The sequence below is a fragment of the Pan troglodytes genome, chromosome 16 (genome assembly GCF_028858775.2).
Source record: "Pan troglodytes isolate AG18354 chromosome 16, NHGRI_mPanTro3-v2.0_pri, whole genome shotgun sequence".
Classification (NCBI taxonomy): domain Eukaryota; kingdom Metazoa; phylum Chordata; class Mammalia; order Primates; family Hominidae; genus Pan; species Pan troglodytes.
The window spans coordinates 77,692,501-77,699,233 of NC_072414.2; the positions used below are offsets into that span (position 1 = coordinate 77,692,501).

At 41.6% G+C, this 6,733-nt stretch overlaps 1 long non-coding RNA gene across 1 annotated transcript in view; it reads left to right on the forward strand.

Moving 5' to 3' along the window:
- Window positions 1-800, forward strand: part of LOC134808568 (uncharacterized) — a 3,259-nt gene extending 2,459 nt beyond the window's left edge. Inside the window, exon 3 of the long non-coding RNA XR_010151826.1 lies at window positions 1-800. This exon is cut by the window's left edge and continues 184 nt beyond it. This is a non-coding gene — a long non-coding RNA (uncharacterized LOC134808568).
- Window positions 801-6,733: the final 5,933 nt, after the last annotated feature.

Here is a 6,733-nt window from a genome sequence, read left to right on the forward strand (position 1 = left end):
CACGGTGGCATCATACTGCTCAGCCATCTCTGGGGTTAACTGCAGATGAGATAATTCCTGTATAACTCCTGGATCCTCTAGGGCATTCTGCCACTGTATCCACACTTCATGGTACAAGGGCGAATGGACAGATCTCCAGCTTCCAAGTGAAACGTGAAGGCGACTCGACAAGGATTTCTGTTAGGGCAATAGTTTTGCTTCATGAAGACTAGGAAGGCTTGAACTCAGGACAATGGGTATCTTGAATTTACTCAGTTCCCATCTCTTAAGTTATTAAACATTATTTCCCACCTGTCTTGTGTATTTTTGCTTGATCCCTATAATATGGGGGCAGGCATAATTTTGTATAACCCCTGTAAGACGTGTGCCAGGTACAATTGGCCCTATTTCCTATGTGGGGAAACTGAGACTCAGAGCAGAGAAGCGACTCTCCTAAGTCACACGTTGTATTGCTGGCAGAGTCTCGGGCGGGAGTCCTGCCTCCTGATTTCCAGGTACATGCTGCTTTTGCTAGAACCAATCTATTAAAGAACCAAGACTCTTTATTTGGAATTAATGAGGGATTCCAAAAATAGTGTTAGCAGTGCTTAACAAATTTGGAAGAGCAAAGGAACTGAAGCCAGAGAAGACTGAGATAGGGGAGCTGTTTCATTGTATCAATTTCTATTCACTTTATTAATAATTGATGCCACATTTACTGATTGTTATATATTAAAAATACTTGATTTGCTACAAGGTAAAAATGACCCATTGACTTTGTCTCTCGACCTACGCTAACCCTAAATGAGAATCTCATTGTGACCGCGATTTTGCAAAATTGATTAAATGGAAATAAATGCATTCAAGTGTCAAAGGCTGCATTGGGAATGGTTGCTAATGAGCTTGACCTTTCAGAGCTTCCTGGCTGGGTGCACAGTAGGTGTTCAATGAGTACTGATGGATGTCTTGACTGACTGAGATTTCGGTTAGCCTTCCATCCCTGGGAGCATGGTGCTGTAATGTGTTAGATGGCATCATGTTCCAAAAATGAATCGATCTATAAATTTGAAGACTAATTTGGAAACATTTTAACCTTACTAAACAGAATAGTATGATAAAACCTAGGTACCCTACGCCAGCTTCAAATCAATATTCTGCTATTTTTGTTTACTTCCCTTAACACACATCACCGCCTCCCCACCCCCAACACACACACACTTTTTTGTTTTTGAGACGGAGTCTCGCTCTGTCACCGAGGCTGGGGTGTAGTGGCGCCATCTCGGCTCACTGCAAGCTCTGCCTCCTGGGTTCATGCCATTCTCCTGTCTCGGCCTCCCAGCCTCCAGAGTAGCTGGGACTTCAGGTGTCCACTTTTTTTTTTTTTTTTTTTGGCTGAAGTACCATAAAGGAAATTTCAAACATTGTATCATTTACCTGTGAATAAATCTGTATGTACCTCCAATAGATAGACTAAAAAAAACACAACCTTATCACCACAACACAATTAGCCATTGTTTCTTAATATCATAGGAGGCCTCTTCCATGCCGAATGCTCCATGTGTTCTTAAAGTCGTGTTCTTTTGATGAGATTCTTCACATAAGATTTTACAGTTACCACATTGTGTTTGGTTAATCCATTTTTTATCTACTATAGTTTCTCCTCCCCTCTATACAAAGAATTAGGGCTAGAGGCTTGACTGGATTCAAGTATTTAAATAAAAAATAGTTTGTAAGGCGGGCACAGTGGCTCATGCCTGTAATCCCAGCACTTTGGGAGGCCAAGGCAGGTGGATCGCCTGAGGTCAGGAGTTGAGACCAGCCTGGCCAATATGGTGAAACCCTGTCTCTATTAAAAATACAAAAATTAGCCAGGTGTGGTGGTGTGCACCTGTAGTCCTGGCTACTCAAGACTGAGGCAGGAGAATTGCTTGAACCTGGGAGGCAGAGGTTGCAGTGAGCTAAGATCACACTATTGCACTCCAGCCTGAGTGACAGAGTGAGACTGTCTCAAAAAACAAAAACAAAATACTTTGTAAATGAAGTTGCGCACTTTCTTTAACCTCAACGTTTTGAAAATTGTTTCATAAATGTCTGTTTATTCCAGGTCCTAATCCTTGGATAAAACTGATAACATGAGGAATGATTTTGAGATAATGACATGAGACATAGTCCTCTATCACATATCAAGGGTCACACTCCTGGAAATCACTACCATTGAGTAATGAGAGAAGACCACTGAGTATCAGAAATAACCACCATCAAATCTCATGAGGGGTTTTAGGCCAGAGAGGAGACCCCAATTCAGGACCTACTTTATCTTGTTTTACACAGAAGTTTAAGAGCCTTCAGTTCATTTTGACAACCTGTAGAAAATAAGAAACAACCAGCACTTTGGGAGGCCAAAGCAGGTGGATCATGGGGTCGAGATGGAGACCGTCCTGGCCAACATGGTGAAACACCATCTCTACTAAAAATACAAAAATTAGCTGGGCATGGAGGCGCACACCTGTAGCCTTAGCTATTTGGGAGGCTGAGGCAGGAGAATCACTTGAACCCGGGAGGTGGAGGAGGTTGCAGTGAGCCAAGATTGTGCCACTGCACTCTAACCTGGTGCTAGAGTGAGACTCCGTCTCCCCACCTCCAAAAAAAAAAAAAAAAAAAAAGATGTCTGAAAACATGAAAATTGATGGATGACAGCTACATGTTCAGGCAGAACACAGAAGAAAATTGAGAAGCAAAGGCAAGAAATAAGGCACAGAATGCAGAATAAGTTGATATGGATGTCAAGAATCTTCCTCTTTGTGAATATAACATGCTTGTCTAGTTACTTGATCTAATTTGATGATTACAGCAACCTTATGAGGTAGGTACTGTTATGTTCTGTATCTTTCAAGTAAAGAAACATTAATACGTGTTCCCAAAGTGGCTCAGGTGGGGAGAAATCACAAGGAATGTTGACCAATTTCTCCATGGTCAAGTACTCGTGGACACTGAGAGAAGAGTGGTTGAGACTCTTCAACTCCTGTCTAAGTAGGCGAGAAACCATGTGGTCCATTTTGAAAAGACTTACACATGAAATGGGAAAAATAAAAAGCTTCTAATTACTTTAAATGGCTTCAAGTTTCTAGAAAACTTATATACACTGATGTACAGGTATGAACGTTTGGAAGTTGGTACTCTTAAAACATTTTACAAACCAGAAAGACGGAGATGTTACTGCAGTAGTTAAATTAATGAATTGGTTTATCTTGAAGTATTACCTGGAAACCCTTCAGTGATATTAATGTTTCCCATTCCCTCTGTTAGCCTGGACTTTTTCTATGGCTTATTTTTTTCTATAGTTCTCTAGATTTTTCTATGAGGCACTTGACTGCCACAGCTAGGAAACTCTTAAGAATCTAATTTTCTGCCCTTCCTCCTCTGTAACTAAAGACTGAATCAGTTAGGACTGGGTTTCACTATCACATCTTGTAGGTGACCATGACTATTCGAGAAATGACCTCTTCATTTGCCTGCTTCTACCAAAAAAAAAAAAAAAATTGGAACCACTAGATTGGATAAATTCTACATGATGAATGTCTTAGCCAATTCTTACTGAGGGTTGGGGATCTGGGCAAGGTAAATCCTTCATCATTAAAGGTGACACCTTGGTAGTCCACCCCAACATCACCTTTCCAAAAATGAGCCTTCTGGAATCTACCTGAGAGTCAGGAAATATTGAACTAAGCCAGATGTCACTGACAGGTACATCCAGGACAACAGTTTGGGGCAATTTAATGAAGGGGCAAATAACCCACTACAATTCACCAAGTCCTTAGGCCTTCGGTAAATAATTTTTGATGCTCATAGTGATGACTGAATGACCAACCAGTGTTGGATAAATGCATTCTATGAGGGCAGAGAAACATTTAAGCTAAATAAAACATTTTTGTGATTTAAAGAAATTACCTTCAGCTATCTGGAAAACTTGGCTATCTGACAATGATTCATTTTCTGGTGATTTCAACTAACCAAAGTTTTATTCTACTGTGCTTTTGAAAAAAAAAACAGGACCGGGCATGGTGGCTCAGGCCTGTAATCCCAGCACTTTGGAAGGCCGAGGTGAGTGGATCACTTGAGGTCAGGAGTTGAAGACCAGACTGGCCAACATGGTGAAACCCCATCTCTACTAAAAATACAAAAATTAGCCGGGCGTAGTGACGGGCACCTGTAATCTCAGCTACTTGGGAGGCTGAGGCAGGAGAATTGCTTGAACCCAGAAGCAGAGGTTGCAGTGAGCCGAGATCGTGCCATTGCACTCCAGCCTGGGCAACAAGAGCAAAACTCCATCTCAAAAAAAAAAAAAAAAAAAAAAAAATCTGTTTCACTGGCAGAGAAAACTCTGGACCCCATGGACTAGTCTCACCTGGTGTGACATTTCTTCTGTGCTTTTGACAATTTTCATAGCATGTTGATTCTTCATCTCATTCTCAGACATCAGTTAATTAGCTAATCTGGATTTTGATTCACACGTATTAAATACCATCTTTTCTGAGCACACAAAATCCCCCTTATGTGAAATAAATGGCATTATGTTCAAAAGAATGGTGTTAGATCGTCTTTTACTTTGGGGTAAAAAGGAGGTAATTAGTTTGATCTATATTTTTTCATTTGCGAATGTTAATGCCATTTTCACTGCTGAAGGAAAGGTGAATGGCTGTGCCCAGTCACTGCATCTGGTTTTTGTGGCTCTGACATTATATAAAGGAGTTTGGGGAAATGGAATGGAATTAAAAGGGCCTCAGTTGAATATGTGGGTAAGTAGTGTTCTTAATACTTCAACAAAATTTCAAAGAGTTTGCAATTCATATAGCTTTTCTGAAAGGCTGCCAAGAGGGAGATTTTCAATAGATTGGTGGAATGAAGAATTAAATGCAGATTATTCTGGAAAAGACTGGAATTTAATACAACATTTGAACAGGTTAAATTTATATCAATAAAATACCAGGTGGAGAATGGGACCATTTAATTTCCAGCACACAGAAGACACAACATTTGTAGAAACGATGAACGCAGTGTGGGCTGCTGTTTCCGGCTTCTGTGTTCATTTTCAAAAGCAGCCTGGGAAATTTATGCCGCTCTTTGGAATTTGAGGTAGTGGTAAAGTTGCAGTCAGATGTGATGGATTGTGCAGCCAATTTCTTGAAGTTTGTGGTTCATTAATCCAGCACTTTGAATTTCAAAGGACTGAAGTGATGTCATTTGGGATGTACATCACAGAAAATTAATGGGGTTTCTTGGTCAGAAGTGAATGCTGACACAATGCGACAGGGAAAAAGGGATTGGTGTTGCTAATGGCTGGGGAGCGGGAAGGCCTTGGTTTCCAGTGGGAAAGGCTGCCTTGCCATTCAGAGCCTGCCCAGCCCCCCGCAGGCTCTGAGGGAGTCTTTTCTATGGGTCAGTCCTGCTCCGTGGTGAGAAAACACAAAGTATTGCTTATTCAAGGGTTTCCCAAGAATTCAGCAGCGTCTGAAACAGAAGTTTTCATCTATTTAATTCAGTATGGCAGACCTGCGTTGCTCCTTGTGACTCTAGTCCCCGGTCTACCATCCTGTGTGGGGGGTGCTGGCAGGGCTGGGCTGGGATGGGTGGGAGCCCTGCCCATCAGGATGCTGTGTGGATATTGGATGTTTCCCATGCTGGCCTGTGCTGTGAGGCCCAAGGCAGAGTGGTAGAAGAGAGACTGAATCATTGTCAAAGACGCAGGCTGGGAAAGTAGACTCGGAGGAGGTCCCCGGACAGATCCAATGAAAAAAATGAATGGGAACGGAATGGGGCTTTAGGAAGCTTCCACTCTGCCAGTCTGGGTGCTAGGTGCTATCACAGTTCATTGGCTTGTTATAGCAATTGTCTGTGATATCAATAGAAATACAGTGCTTGATGCAAAGCGGTTACTCAACAAATATCTTTTGAATTAAAACAAAATGAAACAAAAAGCAAACCACAGCTGTTCAGCTAGATGATGGTATTATCCTTCTTTTTCAAATGAGGAAACAGATTCAGAGCCTTCCTCAAGACAAAAGAGAGTTCTGTTCTTTGTACTTTGTAAACTGGAAAAACAAAACAAAACAAAACAAAAAAAACTCTTCAAATGTTACTTTCCTCACTGCATCACTGAATAAGACCATTTCCTTGCAGCCTTTGCCTCTGGGAGTGCTTGAAACAGTGTAGCAACTTAATACATATTTGTTGATTGAAAGACTCGGTGACCATTGAACAAGAGGGGCTGATGGCATCTTAATGGGACTGTCATCTCACAGCAAGAGAGAGATGAAGATTTATATACATGCACACGATCCACTGTGCAGGTGAGTCTACTGCACTGTGAAAGAAAGCTGAAGTTTGTTATCTATTTAAAAAAAGTGATGTGAGATTTTGCAAGAATGTTTTCCTCTGGAAATCTCTTTTTTTTTTTGAGACAGAGTCTTGCTCTGTTGCCCAGGCTGGAGTGCAGTGGCGTGATCTGGGCTCACTACAAGCTCCACCTTCCGGGTTCACACCATTCTCCTGCCTCAGCCTCCCAGTAGCTGGGACTACAGGCACCCGCCAACCACGCCCGGCTAATTTTTGTTGTATTTTTAGTAGAGACAGGGTTTCACCATGTTAGCCAGGATGGTCTCGATCTCCTGACCTCGTGGAAATCTTAACTTTGGCTTAGATGCCTTGAGAACTCCATTGGGACTCAAAATATACTAGCTTTTTTATTGGGTAACTA